Genomic DNA, 9,607 nt, shown 5'->3' with positions numbered 1-9,607 from the left:
TTCACAAGATAACTTCTTCAGAACACTTCTGAAGCTTGATTGAACTCTTCTAGACATCTTCTAGAGCTTGCCCTATCATTGTACAAGCTCCATCTTCTCTTCAGTTCAACAGAGAATCACCCGGAAGTTGAATAAATTTCATAGGAGTTGGCAAGAAGAAGTTATCCCACATTCAAATCAGGTGATTCCAGTTTCCCAGTTTGGGAATAGCACAGCTTCATCGTCATTCCAATCAAACTAGGATGAATCACTTTGTGAGAAGCTTGATTTGGATACATAAAGTGGGGGAGAATCACCAGGAAGTTGAATAAATCTCATAGGAGTTGGGATGAAGAAGTTATCCCACTTTCAAATCAGGTGATTCCAGTTTCCCAGTTTGGGAATAGCACAGCTTCATCGTCGTTCCAATCAAACAAGGATGAATCACTTTGTGAGAAGCTTGATTTGGATACATAAAGTGGTGGAGAATCACCAGGAAGTTGAATAAATCTCATAGGAGTTGGGATGAAGAAGTTATCCCACTTTCTAATCAGGTGATTCCAGTTTCCCAGTTTGGGAATAGCACAGCTTCATCGTCGTTCCAATCAAACCAGGATGAATCACTTTGTGAGAAGCTTGATTTGGATACATAAAGTGGTGGAGAATCACCAGGAAGTTGAATAAATCTCATAGGAGTTGGGATGAAGAAGTTATCCGACTTTCAAATCAGGTGATTCCAGTTTCCCAGTTTGGGAATAGCACAGCTTCTTCGTCGTTCCAATCAAACCAGGATGAATCACTTTTTGAGAAGCTTGATTTTGATACATTAACTGGTGGAGAATCACCAGGAAGTTGAATAAATCTCATAGGAGTTGGGATGAAGAAGTTATCCCACTTTCAAATCAGGTGATTCTAGTTTCCCAGTTTGGGAATAGCACAGCTTCATCATCGTCGTTCCAATCAAACCAGGATGAATCACTTTGTGAGAAGCTTGATTTTGATACATGAAGTGGTGGAGAATCACCAGGAAGTTGAATAAATCTCATAGGAGTTGGGATGAAGAAGTTATCCCACTTTCAAATCAGGTGATTCCAGTTTCCCAGTTTGGGAATAGCACAGCTTCATCGTCGTTCCAATCAAACCAGGATGAATCACTTTGTGAGAAGCATTATTTGGATATATAAAGTGGTGGAGAATCACCAGGAAGTTAAATAAATCTCATAGGAGTTGGGATGAAGAAGTTATCCCACTTTCAAATCAGGTGATTCCAGTTTCCCAGTTTGGGAATAGCACAGCTTCATCGTCGTTCCAATCAAACCAGGATGAATCACTTTGTGAGAAGCTTGATTTGGATACATAAAGTGGTGGAGAATCACCAGGAAGTTAAATAAATCTCATAGGAGTTGGGATGAAGAAGTTATCCCACTTTCAAATCAGGTGATTCCAGTTTCCCAGTTTGGGAATAGCACAGCTTCATCGTCGTTCCAATCAAACCAGGATGAATCACTTTGTGAGAAGCTTGATTTGGATACATAAAGTGGTGGAGAATCACCAGGAAGTTGAATAAATCTCATAGGAGTTGGGATGAAGAAGTTATCCCACTTTCAAATCAGGTGATTCCAGTTTCCCAGTTTGGGAATAACACAGCTTCATCGTCGTTCCAATCAAACCAGGATGAATCACTTTGTGAGAAGCTTGATTTGGATACATAAAGTGGTGGAGAATCACCCGGAAGTTGAATAAATTTCATAGGAGTTGGCAAGAAGAAGTTATCCCACATTCAAATCAGGTGATTCCAGTTTCCCAGTTTGGGAATAGCACAGCTTCATCGTCATTCCAATCAAACCAGGATGAATCACTTTGTGAGAAGCATGATTTGGATACATAAAGTGGGGGAGAATCACCAGGAAGTTGAATAAGTCTCATAGGAGTTGGGATGAAGAAGTTATCCCACTTTCAAATCAGGTGATTCCAGTTTCCCAGTTTGGGAATAGCACAGCTTCATCGTCGTTCCAATCAAACCAGGATGAATCACTTTGTGAGAAGCTTGATTTGGATACATAAAGTGGTGGAGAATCACCAGGAAGTTGAATAAATTTCATAGGAGTTGGGATGAAGAAGTTATCCCACTTTCTAATCAGGTGATTCCAGTTTCCCAGTTTGGGAATAGCACAGCTTCATCGTCGTTCCAATCAAACCAGGATGAATCACTTTGTGAGAAGCTTGATTTGGATACATAAAGTGGTGGAGAATCACCAGGAAGTTGAATAAATCTCATAGGAGTTGGGATGAAGAAGTTATCCGACTTTCAAATCAGGTGATTCCAGTTTCCCAGTTTGGGAATAGCACAGCTTCTTCGTCGTTCCAATCAAACCAGGATGAATCACTTTTTGAGAAGCTTGATTTTGATACATTAAGTGGTGGAGAATCACCAGGAAGTTGAATAAATCTCATAGGAGTTGGGATGAAGAAGTTATCCCACTTTCAAATCAGGTGATTCTAGTTTCCCAGTTTGGGAATAGCACAGCTTCATCGTCGTTCCAATCAAACCAGGATGAATCACTTTGTGAGAAGCTTGATTTTGATACATGAAGTGGTGGAGAATCACCAGGAAGTTGAATAAATCTCATAGGAGTTGGGATGAAGAAGTTATCCCACTTTCAAATCAGGTGATTCCAGTTTCCCAGTTTGGGAATAGCACAGCTTCATCGTCGTTCCAATCAAACCAGGATGAATCACTTTGTGAGAAGCTTTATTTGGATACATAAAGTGGTGGAGAATCACCAGGAAGTTGAATAAATCTCATAGGAGTTGGGATGAAGAAGTTATCCCACTTTCAAATCAGGTGATTCCAGTTTCCCAGTTTGGGAATAGCACAGTTTCATCGTCGTTCCAGTCAAACCAGGATGAATCACTTTGTGAGAAGCCTGATTTGGATACATAAAGGGGTGGAGAATCACCAGGAAGTTGAACAAATCTCATAGGAGTTAGGATGAAGAAGTTATCCCACTTTCAAATCAGGTGATTCCAGTTTCCCAGTTTGGGAATAGCAAAGCTTCATCGTCGTTCCAATCAAACCAGGATGAATCAATTTGTGAGAAGCTTAATTTGGATACATAAAGTGGTGGAGAATCACCAGGAAGTTGAATAAATCTCATAGGAGTTGGCAAGAAGAAGTTATCCCACTTTCAAATCAAGTGATTCCAGTTTCCCAGTTTGGGAATAACACAGCTTCATCGTCGTTCCAATCAAACCAGGATGAATCACTTTGTGAGAAGCTTGATTTGGATACATAAAGTGGTGGAGAAATACCCGGAAGTTGAATAAATTTCATAGGAGTTGGCAAGAAGAAGTTATCCCACATTCAAATCAGGTGATTCCAGTTTCCCAGTTTGGGAATAGCACAGCTTCATCGTCATTCCAATCAAACCAGGATGAATCACTTTGTGAGAAGCATGATTTGGATACATAAAGTGGGGGAGAATCACCAGGAAGTTGAATAAGTCTCATAGGAGTTGGGATGAAGAAGTTATCCCACTTTCAAATCAGGTGATTCCAGTTTCCCAGTTTGGGAATAGCACAGCTTCATCGTCGTTCCAATCAAACCAGGATGAATCACTTTGTGAGAAGCATTATTTGGATATATAAAGTGGTGGAGAATCACCAGGAAGTTAAATAAATCTCATAGGAGTTGGGATGAAGAAGTTATCCCACTTTCAAATCAGGTGATTCCAGTTTCCCAGTTTGGGAATAGCACAGCTTCATCGTCGTTCCAATCAAACCAGGATGAATCACTTTGTGAGAAGCTTGATTTGGATACATAAAGTGGTGGAGAATCACCAGGAAGTTAAATAAATCTCATAGGAGTTGGGATGAAGAAGTTATCCCACTTTCAAATCAGGTGATTCCAGTTTCCCAGTTTGGGAATAGCACAGCTTCATCGTCGTTCCAATCAAACCAGGATGAATCACTTTATGAGAAGCTTGATTTGGATACATAAAGTGGTGGAGAATCACCAGGAAGTTGAATAAATCTCATAGGAGTTGGGATGAAGAAGTTATCCCACTTTCAAATCAGGTGATTCCAGTTTCCCAGTTTGGGAATAACACAGCTTCATCGTCGTTCCAATCAAACCAGGATGAATCACTTTGTGAGAAGCTTGATTTGGATACATAAAGTGGTGGAGAATCACCCGGAAGTTGAATAAATTTCATAGGAGTTGGCAAGAAGAAGTTATCCCACATTCAAATCAGGTGATTCCAGTTTCCCAGTTTGGGAATAGCACAGCTTCATCGTCATTCCAATCAAACCAGGATGAATCACTTTGTGAGAAGCATGATTTGGATACATAAAGTGGGGGAGAATCACCAGGAAGTTGAATAAGTCTCATAGGAGTTGGGATGAAGAAGTTATCCCACTTTCAAATCAGGTGATTCCAGTTTCCCAGTTTGGGAATAGCACAGCTTCATCGTCGTTCCAATCAAACCAGGATGAATCACTTTGTGAGAAGCTTGATTTGGATACTGATATATGGTGTTTTATACATCTTGTATATATGCTTTTAAATTGGTTTTCAAGTCTTTATCGAGTCTTCCTATTCCTTTTGGAGTCATTACAGGTCTGGAGTTGCATTGGATGGGAAATGGACCAGCTGGAACAAAAGATGCAGAAAACAGTGCAATTTAGTGATTTTCACGCAGAACAGTCTTGATGACTGTTCTGAGTGAGTGTTCCAGCGGCAGAGATGTTTAAGGAAACTACAATCATTATGGGATTTGCCCTAATTATCCATATTTTCTCTCCCAGCCGCCTGTGGCTTTGATATATCATATTTTCTGTTTCTCTTTATCATTCTACGCTGTTTTGGAGACAAAGAACCTGACCTTAGAGTTGGAGACTTGAGATTCTGCTACTTTGTAAAGGGAGAAGGCCATCTCTCTCGATTTAGAGAAGAACCCCCTGAACCCTATTACTTTATTTCAGTCATATTTCATGTTGCTTTATATCTCTGTCTCTGTGTTTTCTTGCTCCATGGCTGAGTAGTCAGCTTGCTTAGTCTAGGGTGTTAGGGTGTTAGATCCGTGAGCTTGACATAAATAAGTTATAAATCGATTGTCTTCATTCATTGTTGTTCTTAAGGCTTGCATCAAGTTAACCACTTAGTGCCTGATTCTAGGTTTAATCTATTCATCAAAAGTGTTATAGGTTGCTAGACATAACTTGAATGAGCATTGCATCCCTAACCAGCGAAAGTAGATGTTAGGGTGTTTTGTGAACATATCGGACTTGACCTCTATTGCTTGTTGTCGCATCTTGATCCAAACGAGAGTTTAGGTATCAAGATCGATCAGCATAGGGAGCAGTACCACGACAGTGGGCTGTTCTACTTGAGTGATCCGAGTTCTAGACTTTCTCTTAATTAAACTTGAATAATTGTTTGGCTCACACTTGTTTAACACCCGATCAAACCACCCTAGGCTAGCATTTTTAATCATCTGAAAACTTTAATTCAATCTATTACTTGCTTGTTACGATTCCTCAACTTTAAAACCCCCATATTGTTTTAGCTTGATTCTGATCCCATAAAGATAAAGTGTAAGATTTGGTCTCTGTGGATTCGATCCTAAAGTGCTACATCGACATACCATTCGATTGTGGTAGTGTGCACATTAGGTTATTTGGTGTGCGTATACACGTAATATCAAATTGGCGCCGTTGCCGGGGACCATTTTTTTACCTTTATTTTTCGGTTATTTATTTAGTCTAAGACCTCTAACTTGCCTTATCCTTTTTGTTGCAGCTAATGTTCCAGGTGCATGACCAGTAGACATACTCGGAGAAACGCACAAGGAGAGTTAGTTACATTTACCAACCAGGAGCTAGCAAGGTTAGAAAGAACAAATCGTCAACAGCCAAGGCAAACTGACACCACTATGGGTGATCACGCCAATCAGGATGATCTCGCTGCGGCTATGGCACTCATGCAGCAGCAGATGCAACAAATGCAGCAGACCATCCAAGCTCAGCAGGATGCTGCTGAACAGGCTGCTCTCGCGCAGCAGGAACAACAGGCGCAGACTGTTCCAATCGGGCAGAGAAACCTCCCCCGTAACATCCCTACTACGCGCTCTGCCATTGTTCCTCCACTCTGCACCAGGCAGGACTTCGAGATCAAGCCTGCTTTGATCGGTCTTGTACAGAGAAAGGTGTTCTCTGGTCTCTCTACAGAAATTCCAATGGAGCATATTGAGAGCTTCGAAAATGTCTGCAGTTTCACTCGCGTGAATGGTGTTCCACCAGACTACATCACGTGCATGTTATTCCCATTCTCTCTTGATGGAAAAGCTGCACGGTGGTTGAACTCTCTCCCTACCGGCTCTCTCACTTCATGGGAACAGGTCCGATCAGCGTTCCTCAGCCATTTCTACTCTAAGGCGAGAACAGCTGCATTGAGGAACAAGATCACCTCCTTCAGACAGCTCACTGATGAGCTTTTCTGCGACGCATGGGAGCGCTTCAATGACTATCGCAGAGAATGTCCTCACCATGGGTTTGATGATGATTATATCCTGGACATTTTCTATGATGGAGTGGACTGGAAATACCAAGGTGCTCTAAACTCTGCGAGCAATGGAGACTTCATGACTCAAACCACTGCTGGAGCGTTTAAGCTGATTGAGAACATGGCTGCTAGCTCAGCTAATAAGAAAGAGGAGAGTGATTGCTCCAAGAAAGGAAACAGTTCTGACGCCCAGAAAATAGATGAGCTAGCTGCCAAGGTTGATCAGCTACTGAAAAACAACCAAGGACACGTCTTCAGCATGGAGCAACCTACAGCCGGGCATATTCAGAACCAGAACCAACGACAACCGCAGAGCAATCCGCATGTTGTTCCAGCTACCGAGAACAGTCAACCAGATGAGCTGAAGGGTCTGGGTATGATGATGCAACAACTGTTGCAGGGTCAGCAGGTTCAGGCCAAGGTGTTGAATCAGGTAACCACAGAAATTGACACCAGGATGGGCAACATGTTCACTGAGCTGAATAACAAGTATGACAATCTTGCGATCCATATGAGAAAGATCGATGTTCAGCTTGCTCAAACAGCTGAGAGTGTCAAGAGGCAACAAGAGACGCTCCCTGGAAGAACTGATAAAAATCCTAGGACTGAGCACTGTAATGCAATAGAGCAGCCGTTTGCTGAGACTGCTCCAGGCGCAGAAGAGAGAGCAGAGCAGTCTGCTAGCTCTGGAGTGACTGCTCCTAGCGAACCTGCTGAGACTCCACCATCTCGAGTCTATGTTCCCAAGGTTCCCTATCCAATTCCACCTAGACATCTGAAGGATCCCATTAGTGAAGAGCAGCTGATAGGTTTTAACAAGATGGTGAGAAGGCTTCCTAAAGAACTTGCATTCGAAGATGCTCTGCAGATTCGTCCATTGCTCCAGTTCTTTAAACACTGTAGAGAGACTCAAGAGGAGATCAAGGTCCTCTATACCAGAGCACTGAATACGCCAGCACTGAAGGTATTGCCTAAGGTTGATGATCCTGGAAAGTTTGTTTTCCCATGTTCCATCGCAGGAACAACCTTCAAAGACACTCTTTGTGACTCTGGTTCTTGTGTGAATCTCATCTCAAAGGCTATTGTAGACGATTTGGGTATTGCTGATGTTGAGCGTTCTCAGTTGACCCTGACCTTTGCAAACTCTTCCAGAGCAGTCCCATATGGAACCATCCGCAGCCTTCATGTTCAAGTAGGGGAATGCATTGTTCCTGCTGAGTTTCAGTTGTTGAGATGAACAAAGATCATGAGATGCCTTTGATATTTGGAAGGACATTCATGGCTACTGTTGGAGCAACCATCGATATGCCCAACAAGAGAGTCTGCTTCTCCAACATCAACAAGAAAGTTTTCTACAAGGCTGTACCCACCAGATCTTCCTCATCACACGCCTCTCGCATCTCAGTGTTTGATGTAGAAAAGCTGAAGGTTGTTCCAGAGAAGGAGCATGGTGATAAGGGTGAGAGCAGACTGTTCTTTGATGAAGATCCTAGCACTGATCCTACTAAATTCAGAGGGAACTCAAGGGTGAAACAGAAAGTCCAGAAGAAAAGGGTCAAAGGAGATCCTACAGTGACTTTGATACCTCTCAAGTGTGATGAGAACTCCATTGAGTATGAGGTAAAGTGCAAGGGTACCTCTAAACCGTTCTCTAAAGTCAGAGCTTTCTCACACATGAGCTGAAAGAGAAAGGGGAAGCTGCTGTGAAAGGGTTGTTGAGCAGGGTTTTGAAGCTGAACATGTCTGATTGTGGAGCTTGTTTCGAACAGGCCCTCCTGCTCAACCCGACTGATCCCAGTCACCAAGTCAAGCTAGAGACTTAAACCAAGCGCTTGGTGGGAGGCAACCCACTGGTAAGTGTAAATATAACTTGGTTTGTTTTTTGTTTACTCATTTTCGTTTTAGTTTATGAGTTTCAGGTCAAAAAGCAAAAAAAAAAAAAAAAAAATTCGAGATACTTCAAAAATTCTGGGTTGCAGAAACGGAACAACCTACCCTGAAAAGAGCGGTTGTTCCAGGCGATCATCTGACGATAGAACCCCAGAATTTTCATGGAGCGCCTGCTCCACTCAGGTAAGTATCTCGACCCAAAAAAAAAAATATTTATTCTTGTTTTCTCCTTCTCTCTGATTTATTTTCACACCAGGGACGTTGTGAAGTAAGTCTGGGGGAGGGTTTTCGTCGTTTACTAACTCGTTTCTTTCTTTTGTTTTTCTTTTGGGTCAATTTGAGTCAGATTTTATTGAGTCAGTCAAAACTTTGTGGGAATTAGGACCTTATTCTGTGTTGATCACTGACCACCTCGTGCTTTAGTTATCTTATTCAGTGACCTTAGCAGTGGCGAAAGACACACATGTGGACCTGGAACACCCTGACATATCTCACTTGATTCTCCAGAAGTTCTCAGCCGATCAGGTTACACTGGGTAGACTTAACTCCACCTTACTTGAACCTAATCTTGACTGAAATTCTTCTTGTTATGGGCATTAGATCAGGGAAACGAGAACACACTCAGGACTTCTTATCCTTTTTTATCCATCTTGCTGATCCTGAGTGGCTAGCTCATCTTTAGCTAGTTCCCACCCTGCACCTTAGCCTTTATTCCACCTTCATGCATTTGTTTTTCAGTGTCATATGTGCAGATATGTGCAAAAAGGTCGGAGAGGAAAGGATCAACGCAGCCTCCTACTCGTTACTGCTGCAGAAATTATGTCAGAAAGGAGAACAAGCAGATTAAGGGAGCAACCGCTCCATAACCAATGAACTGCGCAGCAAGAGCAGGGGTGGAGAACCAGAATGGTCGCGAAATCAGAACCACCAGTGGCACTCATAACGATCATGTATTACCTCCTTCTTCGTCACATCACCATATCAATCATCAAAAAAAAAAAAAAAAAAAAAAAAACAAAAAACGAATTAATGTGATGGAGAAGGGGAGAAAGAAAAGAAACTGGAGCCACTGGAAAGGTCGAGCAGAAGTTGGTACCAAGTATTGAAGAGTGTGTAGAGGAAAGTGGAAAGCAGAACAATCAGTTGCCCTGTTCCGTCATCAGAACAATCGCACCA

At 42.2% G+C, this 9,607-nt stretch overlaps 1 non-coding gene across 1 annotated transcript; it reads right to left on the bottom strand.

The window, feature by feature from the left end:
• Positions 1 to 6,425: 6,425 nt before the first annotated feature.
• Positions 6,426 to 6,532, bottom strand: LOC117131589. Its single transcript, XR_004454702.1, has one exon. It is a non-coding gene; the product is annotated as a small nucleolar RNA R71 (small nucleolar RNA).
• Between the last annotated feature and the right edge of the window lie 3,075 nt (positions 6,533 to 9,607).

This window comes from Brassica rapa, unplaced genomic scaffold (genome assembly GCF_000309985.2).
Source record: "Brassica rapa cultivar Chiifu-401-42 unplaced genomic scaffold, CAAS_Brap_v3.01 Scaffold1063, whole genome shotgun sequence".
NCBI classification, from domain to species: domain Eukaryota; kingdom Viridiplantae; phylum Streptophyta; class Magnoliopsida; order Brassicales; family Brassicaceae; genus Brassica; species Brassica rapa.
This window is presented reverse-complemented; position numbering and strand designations above follow the sequence as displayed.